Source organism: Halichoeres trimaculatus, unplaced genomic scaffold (genome assembly GCF_033239565.1).
Source record: "Halichoeres trimaculatus isolate MK-OKI-2021-1 unplaced genomic scaffold, fHalTri1.1 fHalTri1_scaffold_15, whole genome shotgun sequence".
In the NCBI taxonomy this organism is placed as follows: domain Eukaryota; kingdom Metazoa; phylum Chordata; class Actinopteri; order Labriformes; family Labridae; genus Halichoeres; species Halichoeres trimaculatus.
The window spans coordinates 18,786,060-18,802,294 of NW_027437193.1; positions in this window are offsets into that span (position 1 = coordinate 18,786,060).

Genomic DNA, 16,235 nt, shown 5'->3' on the forward strand with positions numbered 1-16,235 from the left:
TCCTCTATCATTAAATATGTTTTGCACACAAAAACCACTCTTTTTCTTTTGACTTCAAACCCTTTTGCTTTTCACTCTACAAAATACAAAAATGCACAGAGGTTACTAGTGTGCCTTACTGAGCTACAGTTAAAACATGATGATGCCAGATAGTGGCCTCCATGGATCCTTATTAGACATAAAAGGCTCGTTTTAAGCTAAACAAAACAAAACATATTTTTTTTTACTTTTTTTCATCTTTTAAACACACTTATGGATGTTATATATTCAATTTAAAAATAAAAAAATGTACCTCTAAATGCTGCTAAATACTTTGTGTGCTCAAAGCTGCAGCTCCTCTGGTGTCCACTTGAGGCCGGCTCCAAAAGCACTACTGGCCACATACACACCTTCAGTAAATTTTCACAGCCTGGTTCAAAACAATGTGTTGGGTCTTAATAGCTCCTTTATCCACCAGCACATACTGTTCTTTTCTAACTTTATTTTAGGACATTAGGGTTTTGCATAGTTCAGTTCACAGCCAACTTGACTGACACTGTCACTGTGAGGAGGCTTACAGTCTGCCTTAACTTCTACTTTTTACCTCATGTTATGTTGACCAAAAATGATGTGACTATCATTTCCACCATGGCCACCAACATCAAAAGGCTTCAAAATTCAGAAAACAATGGAAATGTTTGATTACATCCAAAGATGTGACACCAACTACAGTAGTCTGATCACTTCTGTGCATGCCTTGACTTCACCACCGCACCGTGTCGGTGCCAATCAAGGTGAAATATCCCACCATCAATGCTACTAGATGGAGACGTGTTGTATATATTAATGTGCAGTCATCAGCTTGTAAAGCAAAGCAAAGGGATTGTGTTTTGCAACCCTCTCTGTCCCTCTTTTGCTCATTCGTCATCTTTATTGTGTCTGGACTCCAAGAGCAAATTAGCTGTAGAGCTAACCTTGTTCGTTTACGGTGAGGCTGTTAACCTGCCCTATGCTGATTAATGTGAACTCTCCCCACAACAAACAAAGCAGGCACCCTGTAATGAATATTAATATGGGGGAGTAAATTCATTTAAATGTATACCCTGGAATCCACTGAACGCTGGTATCACTCAAGTAAATGTTTGTTTACATGTTTGCAACTTTTAAAAAGCCTTTTCAAGGAAACTTGAATGCAAAAAAAAAGGGTACAATCAGTGTCACTCAGACATTTAATTCTGGTGTAATGACAGCTATATGCTGATTGGGGAAGAGGAGTTGAATATAATCTCATTTCACATACTAATAAAACTGTAGAAAATGATCAGCCATTAGAAACCTTTCTCACCAGCTCCTTGAAGCCCAGACTGACAACTTACATCACTGCAGTCAGGCTCCTGCCAAAGGGTCATGAGGTCAGTCTTTGGGGTCATATACAAAGAAGTGATGCAATGGAGAAAGGACCATGTTTTGCTCCTTGTTGACATACCTTGGCTCCCATAAAATTTTCTGGCTCTGTGAACAACTCAGCCTCATCAGACCTCAAGCTGACACAAAACTAAAACTGAGGGATGTGAATGCCTTTTTTCTTTTGAAGCTTTTATTAGTATAAGACTTTTTTTTGTTTGTTTCACTTTTATCCAGTTTAACACTAAAGATGTCTGATAGGACTAAATGTCATAAGATTATATCACATATGCCCATATTGATAATAAAAGCATATTAACATTAACATAGTTTAACTTTGACTTTCTTACTATTTTCATAAACTTTTTTGTTGTCAAAGGTTTTGGGGTTTTAAAACACAACAAACATTGAGTAAATGAATAAATCAATGAATAATGTTTTGAGATGTTACAGTAACTAATACTGAGCTTTAATGGGCAAAGAGAAGAAATTCTCACCAAATGTAAAACATTGCAAAATTATTGCATGACTCTTCTGTGTTCACTCGCTTCATTCATGGGGCCCTAATGACCCAAATTGTACAAGAGCAGAGCAGGTTCCTTCAGTACGGCTTGTTGTCACCCACCAAGGCTTCACTTCACTGTGAGGTGAAGCCTGTTATGCTCATAAGAGTGGGGCTTATTTACTCGTGCAAAGTATAGCTGGACTGAAGTGGCAGAGAAATGTTATCACAGTATACAAAATGACCTGACCTCCTCACTCACTTTCCACAAATCCAGCCAAAAACAGGTAGTCACTGAGTTCAGGAAAGCTGTACACAGACGTAGGGATGGGTACCTTTCACATTTGAAACAATACAGTACCGAATCCCGGTACCTGGCAATTGGTACTCAATGGTACAAATTTTTGGTACTTTTATGTTGTAATAAGTATTACTTTGTTCAACTTTTTTTTTTTTCAATTTAACACATCTATTATTTAATATATAAACTTGCAATGATGTATTCATGTCCAGCATGGAAAATTGCCTACTCTTCAACTCTTTAACAGTCACAAGGATTCCTTTGGGTACCTAAAAATGGTACCATTTGTTTTTACGTGAATCGGTACCTGGTACTATAGACGTAATGCGGTCAGTACCTTTAAAAGTACCTAATTTGGTACCCATCCCTACACAGATATCATCAATTTGTTTCATGTTCTTCAGATCACCTGAGGATCACCATGCTGATTGGCTATTGCCAAGCAAATAATTTGCTTGAGTTCAGACTTTTCAATTTGAAAATGAAGCAGGTAGAAGGTTCAGCATCAATCTCACTTACTATTTCTTTTCTTTGAATTCTCACGTATAAAATAGCTAGCCAACAAAAATCGCATCTTCTCACATTTTTTCACTGATATTACATGTAATTCACTCACACAATTTGTTTTATTTGTGTTTGGTGTGAACATGAGAGCAAGGTGGAGGGGAGAAAAACTGAACCTTGGATGATTCTCCTGAACTCCCCTGACATTAGTTGAGCCTCAGGTGTGAACAAAGTTAGCTCATACTGGGAGAACAAAGGAGTGGCAGACCTGCAACACACCCACTGAAAAGGAAGAGTAGAGAATCCCTCGCTTGCTCCTAAAAGAGGAAAGGTAAAGTCAGAGTATGTAACGTATTGATGTGCACCTCTAATGTATCTACAGTTTATCAGTTTGCAGGGCACAGGCGGCTCAGTCTGTGGGGACTGGGGTTGGATATTGGAAGGTTTCCAGATCACCTCGAGGTACAAGTTTTGATATGAGGCAGAAAAACTGTGAACTAGGTTATGATGATTCTCAACTCCCTGAAGGATATCCAAAAGGCAAAGTTCATGTAGCTTAAAATGTGTCAGTTGTGCACACACAAGCAGTTGTATTTTGATACTAACCACACAGCTATTGAACCAGAATTTCCACAGGAGCACCAGGGGCTTGACTCTGGTCTATTTTGAGGGGTTTCCTGGGAGCATAAATTTCCATTGACCTTCACAGCAATGACTCTGCTTGAGAAAAGTGAATCCACAGCAGCCAGTTTGTAAATGAGCCTGAACAGAGATTAACAGTCAGTGTGGAAACAGCTGGCTGCATGAACACAGCCTGCATGTTCTGCCTTCACCAGAGGCTACTCACTCTGCTTGGTCAGGGCTCTCCTGCTGTTACGTAGCTCTAATTTGTCTCATTCTTCTGCTGTATTTGGCCTGGAGAAAAAGAAAGAGCAGGTAGTACGTCAGAGGGTGATTGGAAGTAACATGGAGTATCTCTTTAAAGAGCAGAGAGTGGATAACAGCACAGATGAACACTCCAGCTTTCTTTTTCATGGCTTCACTGATCTGTTAATGTCACACACCAAAAAGCTAAAAAGACTATTGATTGGACATGAAGCCTAAAGGGCTTCACTGTCCTCTTTGAAAAAGCTTTGAGGTCTCAGATGTCTCATAACAGCAGCGTTTGACATCCAGCCAGAATGAGACCTTCACTTGAATAATTTTCAGTCAAAACACTCTTTTAGAGGTTTGAAGCGTTTATTGCAGCAGTCGTGTTTGGTTTGTTGGTGATGCTGTGTCCCTGAAATGATTCTGACACACATTAAAAAAGGCCTGACACAGACTGTCTCTGAGCTCACACACCCTCCAGCACAGCCTCGGATACAAAAGTCATTTGAATGAGCGCGAAACCCATAGAGAGAAACATCCCAGAAATCACACAAATCTAAATGCAAATGCAGGAGGAGCTGCAGAGGTGGAGCAGCAAGGATCAGAGCTGAGAGTCAGAGAACGCTGGGAGAATGAATGTCAGAGCTGATTATGGGAACTGTTGTAGATAAAGTTGTTTGTGGTCATATACTTAAGAAGGGTACACAGTGATATAACAACAATAGCACATTACGAAGCCAAATGATTGATGTTAGAAACAGGGAGTCGTCAAAAAATGTTCAAGGTCAGGACAGTGGACTGTTTAAAAAACGGAGGGCATGGCAGAAAATCCTCAAACCTGTTAATCCTGTACACTTTCTTAAGGTCAGGAGACAAACACAGTCCACCTGTATGAAATGTTAGATAAACTTTCTTTCTCTATACTTTTTGTTCCCACAGTATAAAGCCATGGACATCCTTATGTCCGCCAACAGTGAAGACAAAACATTCAACAGGTTAAAAGGCAGCATCAGAAATCAGACTATGAGCTTAGTCAGTGTAAGAAATGCATGTAAACAGCTTCGTAGGACTGAAATTAGACTAAGCAAAGCTCAACTGACACACCTAGATAATGTGGTTGTTATTAGACTATGGTTGGATTTGGCAGGACTTGGCAGGTCTCAGCAGGAAGAGGAAGTAGATGACTATAAAATATATGGTCACTGAGCTCTTACAGTCTATGGTTCCAACACAACAAGCTCACATAATTCATTATGACCTACAGCTGCATGCAGCTCAGCCATTGTCCTCGGCCATTGTCCTCGACACAACACCACATATCAAAGCAGAGTGAGACGTTCTTGGTCAAAAGTCCAATTCTCCTTTCTGCATGTATACACAGAAAAGACTAGACCCCTGCTGTGAGTTTTAAGATCAAGCTATGACCTTAGTCTGACTTCTGTGTGCATGTAAACGTACTGATTGAGTGCCCTCTGCATGGGTCAGACAACCTGCTTCTATAACGGAGGATAAAGACTCTGTTGACAAACTCACGGCACCTGTGTGCACCAGAGTACCAAAGATGAGGAGACAACATGAGCACACGACACAAGCAAAGAGTCACTGAGCGCCGCATAACTGTGATAAAAGACGTCCTCGGGCAAGGATGATATAAGTTTTTTTTTTTTTTTAATGATCTGAAAGACTAATTTTTGCTCTCATATCATTCAAGAGATTTTAAAAGGCTTTAAAGTACCATTGATAAAGAAGTTCAGTAACTCTAGACTTGGAAATTGTACCCCAAAATGGGGTTGGTGACACCCTCAAATATATAATAGTATAACAATAAACATACCAACATTACTGCAGTTGACAAAGTTAAAATAAGAAGTCCTCACCCAAAAACCAGCTGACACTGAGAGCTTTCTTAATATTCAGGATGAGAACTAGGGCCTTATTTAGCGGTGTTTTGTGTGAAAGTAACACGCTGAAAATTCTCTAAATAAAGCGTGAATGCAGGCCGATATCAGATTTTTTCGGTGGGAGTCCGTTTATTTGTGTTTTTGGTCAAGTAAAATATGGCCCCGTCTGAGTGCAGAGGAAACCAGCTGACGAGCAGGGAGGGGGTGTTTGGTGCGAGCGCCCTGGGCTTCTATTGCAAAAAAACACTGCTGTAGGGGTAATTTCTGCCCTAAACCTTGTGATAGGACCCAACTTGTTCCATCCCGGAGTATCACTTTAAGGGTGCAGGGTGTGTGGTGCAAACAGGTGAGCAGGTAGACAAACCTATCATTTTATTAGTTTAGATATAACAATTGGACTGACCTGATAATGCAGAGACTGAAGGCGTCAGATCACTCTGTCTCTGATCACCTGTCTTTTGTATTAACAACTGTGTTGTAAACATACTTTGAACAAATTTTAAACACATATCACATTAAACAAACAAAAAAAATAGTTATCCTACCCCTCTTTGAGGTTGCCTCAACCATTGGGGAAAGCCACAAATGATCACCAGCACAGTGTCTGTCAATGATGTAGACTTTAAATGATGGTTGCTACATTTTCCTTAAAAGAAGCCCATGCCACAGTTATATTGATTTATGAGCAAATGTTTGCTGCTTTCCTTTGAAAAGAGTCAATAAGACCCTAAGCTACCACACTGCAATAAGTAATCATTTCCACAACAGGAGGGAAAACTGCACATGCAGTCGCTCAGGGCCTGTTAGTATAAAAAACTAAATCACACTTTCTTTTTTATGCCAATATCATCATTGACTTCATAATAACTGTATTTATTAGACTAAGGTTTGTCTAATTGCAACTGAAATACAGAAAATTAAGAGGATAGAGCAGCAGTCGTTTCCTCCAGTATGAAAATGTTGATTGATTCCTCTCTTTTGGTTCTGCAGGACAGTTATCTGATCACTCTGTCCATCATCATCACAGGCTTTAATGAACATGTTTCAGGAGCTGATGGCTGCATTAACATAAGATCTGTTGAGTCCCACCAGTTAACTTATAACTTGTATGTCAGAGCAGTGCTGACTGTGAAAAAATCATCCACTTGTACGAACCCTGAGGCCTCAGTGAAGGTCTGCCCTGGGCCTTTTTTGGTATCATTCTTGTGCTGAATTTGACAACAATGCTCCACAGTCTGGTCGGAACAAAAATCAATTTGATTGTGGCCAGACCTTGAAGATTTCTGTGGCTTTAGCTGCAAGCTTTCAGGCTAAAAACATAAATGATCAAGTCCAGGCCCTTGACATTAAAAAGGAAATTGAGCTTTCAGGAAAAATATGTTGTCAAGAGTTGCATAAAGCCTGAGGAGAAGTGGTTCAGAAGGCATTAGAAAGTGAAAGAACCGATTCAAGCATCAGTTTAATGAATGTTTGTTTCATCAATGAAGGATGAGAGTTTCAGAAGGACATGCTTCAACACATTTTATTGAAATTAAGAGCTTTTGAGATGAGTCAAGTGGAAGAGAGGGTAAATGTTGGTGGATCTGAGGGCAGAACTAATGGGTATGTGAGAGCAGGGGTTGTTAAAATTAAAGGGACTTAAACATTAAAAAAGGATGAACATTAAAAAAGTAACTGTTCCCGTCGTTTACAACTATGGAGCACAAACCCCTGCTCTCCACATACCGTATTCATTGGCCATGTGGTTTCCAGCATTTAAATTTTTCCCTTAATGAGATCACTGGGGTCGACCATCTCTGGTAGGCTACTGTGATTCCTCATGACTAATCCTTTCACAAATTGACTGCTCTGAGCACAAGAATTCACACTTAACATGCAGTGACCATTTTTGATTGATTTCATGCACTTTTAAGATTTGCAATAAACATGACCTTACTCTTAGGGAGCCTCACTGCTGGGTAGAGCCTATGTTAACATGCATAGATCATGTATCAAAACAGGTTTGAGACTGAGAGATCTTGCCTTCATGTCTTTAGTTTTTACTGGTTCAGAACTAAGAATCAAGATAGATCCATGCTACATCTGTCTGCTTCCTCTGTAAATCCATTAACAGTTTGCTGATGCGCAAATTATAGCATTTTATTCACTTTATTATAATTTATAAAAACATCACCCTTTTCATCAGTTTTTTAACCTTTCTGTTATTCTTGATGTGTACATATTTTTACAAGACTATTATACTATTTTATACATTGTCATTGTTAAGTTTTTCATATCTTAACATTTTTGTTTGCTATAACTCTGTCAATTACCCCAATGTAGGATGAATAAAAGAGTATTCTATCTTAACTTATTTTAATGTAAACAGATAAAATTTAAAATATATTGCAGTTTTTTACAATGGTGACAAGTTTCACCAAGAAAAGGAAAAAAGTCAAGTAAAAGTTAATAACGAAAACTATCTTCATCTTCAAAATATCTGAAATAATTTTTTCTTCTAATTATAAAATTTATGGATCACAACCCCGTTGCCACATTTTATTATCTACAGTTTCACTGTGGCTCTAATACAGATGGAATGGTTTTTTTCCTTGTTAACACCATTTTGCTACATATTAGATTAGAATTGGACCTGTTTAACATCACGAGTGCTGAAAGTCAGTATTCTCTCTGATCTTAAGAATCAGTAATCAGTGTGAGGCATAGTGGAGCGTACCTGCAGGTTTTCACTCATTCACTCATTAATTTTCAAAGCCCATCTGTTCCATCTCTGAGGGAGCAGGTTGCTGGAGAATGCCCCAGCATGCTCTGAGTGTGTCCATGATTAAACTAGTTAAAGAAGAAATACTCAACATCAAAAAAGTGGAAGCAGCTGAGGAGATTGTTTTGTAGGCTTGAAAACATCCCTTGTTGCATCAAGCACACCATAATGCGCTGTTCAGACTAAATGATGCAAAGTTAATACAGTTTGATACTCTGTGGGTCTGGATCTGCTTTATGCACTTTAAAAATGAACCAGCACAGCAATGAAAGTTTAATTCAGTGAAAGTAAAACAATTTACTCTTCTCTAGTCAACTGTGCAGCAACATGCTGTCTCCTGACACTAGAAAATGCCTCGTTTACAGCTGAAACTTCAGAAAAGATGGGTTCATGTTTTGTCATTAACAGCTAAAAGATGCAACTGTAATTTGATTTTAAGATGTTTGTAAGGGTCAAAATGAATGTATAACAAATGAATAAAAGTATTATTTATCTATTTATATATCTATTTTTAGCTTTGTGGTCCACATCTGGTGGCTTTTTGTTTCTATTATCACAGGGTAGCATCTACACAAAATAACCAAAAGAGTCTATAGAACATCAATTTTGCAATTTTTCACTTGTTGGTTATAATTTGTTGATAATAACTTTGGCAATTTTATTAAATTTAGTGTTAAAAACTAGAGTAGCTTACAGTCTTATGTGACTTCACTGGCCCAGCAGCTGAGTGTGTATGACTGTGGCCACTTGTGGGGGGATCAAGTGGCCACAGAACCTGTCTATAAGGCCTTTACTTTAATCTAATGAGAAGATTTGTATGTTTTAGTACCTTGCAGTAATACTTTTTAACACTTGCAGACTTGTCCCATCATGTTGCAGCTGTTGTTTCTTAACTCTGCTGTCTTCATTCTGACATTTTGTTGCTGACAAAAATTCATGTTGTGCCACTAAAGTTAGATAGATGCTCTAGGGTCTGTTTGTATGGTAGAGTTTCTGTATTGCAGTGGTTGTGCTGTTACTGCAAAGGGAAGCATATTAAATCCAATAGTTGACATTGTGGCCTTAATTATCTATCCAAGTTATAACTTTTCTACTGAAAAAGAACAAGAACTTTGGGCTGTGTCGCTTTCCTCAAGGCTCTTGGACAACTATGGCCCTTTTTGTCTTAAAGTTGGGTGTTATGTCAAACCTTAATCATACTTTGTAACTTTTTTTTTTTTTTGTAATCTAAGTTGTATCATTAATCAGTTCCACCACAAAGACATGAGTCACATCCTGACAAGTAGACTGTAATGTCCAGGAATTATCAGATACAATGTTTCTTTGGATCTGACCAATCAGTACAATACTTTTTCTTGACGTATTCATTTCTGTTAGTTGGTAAAATTGTTTACTAAAACACACTATATATTAACATAACAGTGATATTGTGCAGAAGAACTGTGACGATCTTCACTGATGCAAAATCAGAGTGGGATTTTAGGAGGGGGATTTACCTTTTCCCATATTTTAAACACAAATATGCTTGATGTCCATAATGAATGCTGGATTACGAAGTCATCACTTAAAGGATCTCCTGACTGGTTCATGACATGTAGGGATGAGCCTCAAACACCAAAGTCTGCCCACAGTTCTCCACGGGCCTTAAGAGTGCAGGCCAATCAGAGGAAAAGGGGGTATGTGGGGCGGTAAGCCTTAAAGAGACAGCAGCTAAAATGAAGTGTTTCAGACAAAGGCTGATAAAAAAGGGTTTTCTAAAACACCCGTGAGGGAAAAGGAAAAAAATCAAAATATCTCATTGAAAAAATGTTAAACTGAGTAAAATCTAACTGGGTCATTGCTACAGTTTAAGAAATGTTCCTGTTTTTTGTTAATTTGTTCCTGAACATAGCAAGCAAACAATATGAAAAATAAAAGAACAAATTTGTACTTTTTTTTTTTCTTGGATTGCATGTTAAAGGGTTAAAAATTAAAACAGATTTCATGCCCCTTGCATTTAACAAGTGAAAGTTATAGGTTTAAAGGAGTGGATATCAAAGGGTTAAGATCACAAGTTTTTAACCATTGTTATCTGACCTTGAGAACATGCTGCTGACACATAACTGGTAAAACTCTACGCATCTCCTCATTCTTCATGATTCCTTCTTTTAAAACAGTAAGCTTCTTACACCTGGCACAGACTAAGAGCTTAATGAAAGTTGGAGATGTCTTTTTGCTGGAAGCATTGTTCTCTTTATATCAAAACTGAAGGTGCTTCAGTTTCTACAAGATGGATTTGAATTGAAAACACAAGTAAGAATTTTAGCCCTTCATATCAAAAAGTTTTCTGTTATTTTTTGCTGTTTAATATCTATGAAAGCTCCACTGAGGGAAACTGGTTTGTGGAGTTGTCTTTAAACACGCTGTTCACACTGTTTTTAATTTTGAACCGGCATCCTAATGATTAACAAAAATAAATTAAACCAGACCTGAAAAGTTCCAGCACTATGCACCCTTTCTACTGAATAATAAGGTTGACTTTGTCGGGTTGAGTGAAATTACAGGCACACAATAGATAATAAAGCCACTGTCAGGTTTTTTCTAGCACTGTTTGGTGACCTGTGTTTAATCCCATACACCGGGACTCCATCTGAAGGACTCAGAGGACAATGATAGAGATCTCCAGTTGTGATTCTGAGCAGCTGGAGTTTTGATGTGACCAAAATGATCAAAGACTTTTGTGCCTTTCAGTGGATATCTGCTGCAGACCCTGCCATAATCTGTATCTCCGACTGCTCTAAGTCTTAGAAAGAGCAGAGGATGCAGTGGCCTCCTGCAGGACAGTATCAGACAGGCGGAGCATAAAGAGAAAAGAATCAAATGTCTCTCAGAACTGTAATGCACAAATTTGAATATGATCTCTGTCTTCCCTGTCATCTTATCTGAGACTCAGGTGAAAAACCTGAGTATACACCATTAAGAGAAAAGTTGAAGAAACCATCATTACACAGCCCAGGAAACTGGCACTGACTCTGGTTTGACAAAAATATCTTCACTGGAGCTGAACAATGTCTCAAAACCAGTTCAAATGCAGAAAGTAAAATGTTCTGAATGTTTCTCCCAGGGACTTTGTTGACTTGAAACAGGATTAATGATTGATCAAGGTAAAGATTAATGCTGCACAGCCGTTCCCACTTATCTCAGCATCAAAGTTGAACGGGCGAATTGCTGCGTCGGTTTGATTAAAAATGATAAAACATGATGGTGCTTCATGGTTTCTAGCTCATACCACATGCTGTGATGGAGCTCCTCTCTAACAGTTGTACATGTTTGATAGTTTGCAGAAGGAAAAGAAGGTAGAACATGAAGTCACTGATCGATCACATTCTTCAAATCAAATTACTTTTCAATAACCAGCAGGCAAGAAAACAAACAGAGAGAGGAGGAATTGTTCTCCAGGGCTTTGAACTGATGACAAATGTTCTTTCTCTTTATCTCCAGTCTTTGACTTCAGCAGAAATAGAGGAGAGGAGGAGGGAAGATGGGGAAAAATAATTTATTGATGTCTCTCCACAATGACAACAAAGGACGACGTGTACCAGCTTTTCAATAACCCTGTTTTTTTCAGTCTCACTCAAAGATAATCTACCTCAAGGACTCACCTCAGCAATTATTAATTCTGCACCTTCTTTCAGTCTGTTCCCCAAAAAAGGAAGAAAGAGGGAGGGCAGTCTGTTATGTAATGATCCAGTTTAATTAGTTTTACCCTTGAAAGTAAGACCCAACTGTAAAAATAAACTCATTATCTCATTCTGCTTTTTGTGAGTGTTTCTTTGTGTAAACCTCTTTATTTTAATCTGGTCATGATTAGACAAGGTGCTGTGTTAATGAATAATGAGATTGGGTGATTTTATGCTAAGTTCAGCAGTTCATGTTTTATGTCCTGACATGGGGAAGACTTTAACTTCAACTAAAGTTGAAATAGAATGAAATGAAACAGCTAATGGGCGTCTAGACCCCAGAGGTTTGGTTCCTTCAGCTGAAGTCTCTCAGTGTTGACTGAATTTACGCTGCATTTCAGGTCCTTAAATAACAAATTATAGTGTAATTCTACTGGTGTATCCTTTGGGGATATCAAACTGCCCAACTAAGTTTATTACTTTCTCCTCTTCCTTAGACAAACCAGGTTCAGCAAAACAAAAACGGTGTCTCAAAATGGTGTCTGACGTGTAATACTGAGTCTCTAGAACAAAGAGGATTCATGCTCCACAGAGACTGAGTAAAACTTGTGACGAGAACCATTGCATGTTAACTCCTTTGTTTTAAAATAATGGTATATGATGTTGGAAGTAGAACAAATATCTGGTTCTATCAGAATCTTAAATATACATATATATATATATATATATATATATATATATATATATATATATATATATATATATATATATATATATATATATATATATATATATATATATATATATATATATATATATATTTATTTTTATTTTTTTTGTGTGTGTATGTGTGTGTGTGAAATTGTGCATGCAAATGTTTAATCTCAAACCTAAGAGAGATTTTTGCATAGTAGTGTCAATAGACGAGGCAAAGCCACAGTCAACCAAAATCAGCAAGTAAGCTTCTTCTTCTTCTTTTTTTCTTTTTTTTTTTAGTGTGCATTTATAAAAACAGCTGGAAAAATTACCCATAAGTCTTAGGATCTGCCCTCTGTAGGCCATGAAGTTTCTCAACAAATGTGTGGTGGCATAAGTTTTGGGTATATCTTCTCAGCTCAGGCCTTTAATTGAAAGTGGAGGTGGAATTGTAGTATTTAAGGAACCTCCTTTGCTGTAGAAAAAAAAAATAACAGAAGTTTAACTGCTATTGGAAAGTGACTGACATAGTTTATGTGATTTTATTTATCCACCTTTTTTATTTTTTTCTTTGCTGCCTGTATTTACAGAGGGCAGGACTGCTGACAGAGCAAAAAGGGGGCTAACCAGACTGCAAGGCTAAAGGGACCCCTCATGTTTCATTTTTGGGCCCTGTCACACTGGCCAATTGTACCGTGCTGTACTCAAGCACAGTTGGCCCACGCTGATCCCCCACTGGCCAGTACAGCCCGCGGTCACACTACTCCAATATGAACAGGACTTGCGTCCAACTACAACACACCCATGGCCAGCCTACATCATCATGGAAGAACACACAGAACATCGCTACAACTTTATGGCTTGTGTTTAGTCGTTGTAGTCTGACACAGCCCTCTGACATCCCTGCTGTTGTCCAAAATGATTGCCAAGAGGAACGGTCACAGTGATTGTACGTCATGGATTATATATCATGTCCTTGTTGCATACGCACACTTGTGCTCATGCCTGAACCATGCCAAAGCACACTTCTCCAAAGTGTGCTGAAGTGTACCTTACCTGAACACAAAACACTTGTGGTCACAGTGGCCAAACAAAGTGGCCTCTGGGGTTGAAGTGGGCTTAGCCACTGGATGGCCAGTGTGAACTGTGTGCCCTGAGTCCTAAAGTACACTTTTTTATTGAAACTACACAACAAAAATTTGCATCATCACACATTAGCATAACTCAAGATTTGAGTTGGGCTCTGGACATTAAGACCTGACTGTGCTTCCTAAGTTTTATCACAGTATCTGATTATTTTCTTTAGTCCATTAGTTGATTCTACTCGACCAGCTTTGCCTAATTTTTTGTCAGATACAATCTAACACAAGTATTTTTAAAGTACAAGTAAAACTTAAAGCACATCAGATTGGTTTACAAAAAAAAAAAAAAGAGTATAGTTTATTGGTGAGGTGTTCTGTCTGCTCTCTTTCAGATTTTCTGATAATCCGAATGTAATTTGTTACAAGATTCCTAGAGTGTCTGTTTTTAATGCCAGGGGGGACCATAGACTGTATAAAACATGGACATAGTCTTCGCAATGCCACCTGTCTGTCCTTGAAACAGTGAAATGATCCAATCCGTGGACGCAGCCACATCTGATATGACGCCGGCTGTGAGTTTCCCTTTGAACAGCTACAGGGCGCCCGGCAGTCACGTGACCTGAGCTGTGTCTCTGATTGGACAATCAAACGATCCTAACAACTTTTAAACTGCAGAGCTAGAAAAAAATTCACTCACCGTACTGTGTGTGTTGATAGAGAAATCAGCTTTAAGACCCAAGCCGTTTTTGTAACCAGGCAGTAAATATACTTTTTAATTCCTTAAAAGTCAGTTTTTATGGCTGGGTGTGCACGTGACTTCCTGTCTTTATGCAGCCAGCCTCAAGCGGATTCTCAATGAACAGTGACTTATAGCACTCCCACATAGGCTTCATTTTTTACCAACCGGATGTTGCACCCCTTGGGTGGGACCCTTTTCAAAGCCTTCTGTTTGACTAATCTCACCTCTGCATCTGTTTTTGGCGAAAGTATGTTTATTTTAATCTTCATCTTGTTTTTGCACTAGTAGAGAACAAATGAGTAACCTCAATAAGCTCTTTTAAATCATTGGAGATCATCTCCTGTTGACCAAAGGCAGGAATGCAGCCGCGAACACAGAGCTACAGTTTGAGTCCTTACAATCCTGATTCAGGTGCACCAAAGTAAAGCTATACCCAGTTTTTTCATAGTCTTACCGGCAGACATTACCTATTTATACGGTGGTATTATGACAGTGTGTGAATGATATAATGACGATTGAAGAAATAAAATCAGACAAATAAATGTAAGCTAATGAGGGGATTAAAACTAAATGACTAATAATTTTTCAAGGGACCATCTGGAATTCACCCACAGATCTTTAAGTGTTCCCTTCTCCCCACTTTAGGAGGAAACACTTTAAGTATCCACTTTCTAAAGATTTATTGTGCTCCTAATTATGGACCGAGTGCTCCACTTTAATCATCTGTGCCGCTTCTTTATCTAAACTCTCTCAGCTCCCATTCAGGATTTCCGCCTCCCCTTACCCTTTCATTTCACTGACAGCTCTGTTTGCCCATCCTTCACAGCAGCTTTCAAAAAAGCAGCTGTGCTCTATATTTTCCTGCACTGCCTCAGTGGGGGACTGATGACCAGGATCAGGAGGGGAGGATTTGAGACAGCTGGGTTATAAAACCTACTGAGTCTGTAAGCCTGTAAAATATAAGAAATTGTTATCTGGAGACTCAAAAGGGGATTGTCTCCTGTTTGTTTTGTGTTGAAGTCGCTCACAAAATTGTCTGCTGACCTGTTGAAGTGGCGGAAAGTGCTTCTACAGTACAGTGACTTGAAGAAAAGAGAGAAATAAAACTGCTTTTATTAACAGAAGAAACATGAACTATAATTTCCATACAAAAGAAAATTGTGTAAAATATAAGGTGCGTTTGCTCTTTTTTGGTGCTATTTGGATCAGTATACACCATACTTCAGATATGTTTGACGAATGAAAAATCTCCAAAGTTTCGTTTCAATTAGGTTTTTTGTTCCACTCTCCTTTTCTCTTTGTGTAAAAGTTATTCTGGAGCAGACAAGTGAGGATGACAATGTTTAACCATGTACAGGTCTACCTTAATAAGTTTACATATCATGAAAAAATAATTTATTACTCTTGTCGATTCAAAAAGAGTTTAAATATTGCAACAATCTTCAACCTTTTTCTTTAAAAAAGACTGTCGGGACTTTGTAAGTGATGTTTAAAAAGTCTCACTTCTAGATAAATGCCTGATCATGATCCACAATTTAAAATGAGATTATCAGCACCAATGTGTTGTTTCTGGATGCTATTTCTTAGCTTCCCAATTGGGTCGGATAGGACCAGGTTGATTTATGGCACATTAAAGTCTCTGTGAGTGGCTCCAGCAGTGCTGAAAGTCACATACATACTGAACCAAACAAAACAGCCGTTTTCGGAGAAAAAATGAACCTATTTACAGCCTGGTTCAAAAAATGCCTGAGTAGCTAATTTTACTATTGGCACACATTGTACAGAGGGTGAATAATTTTCTAACTGAGCAGATCAGAGGATATCAAGATCGTGAGAC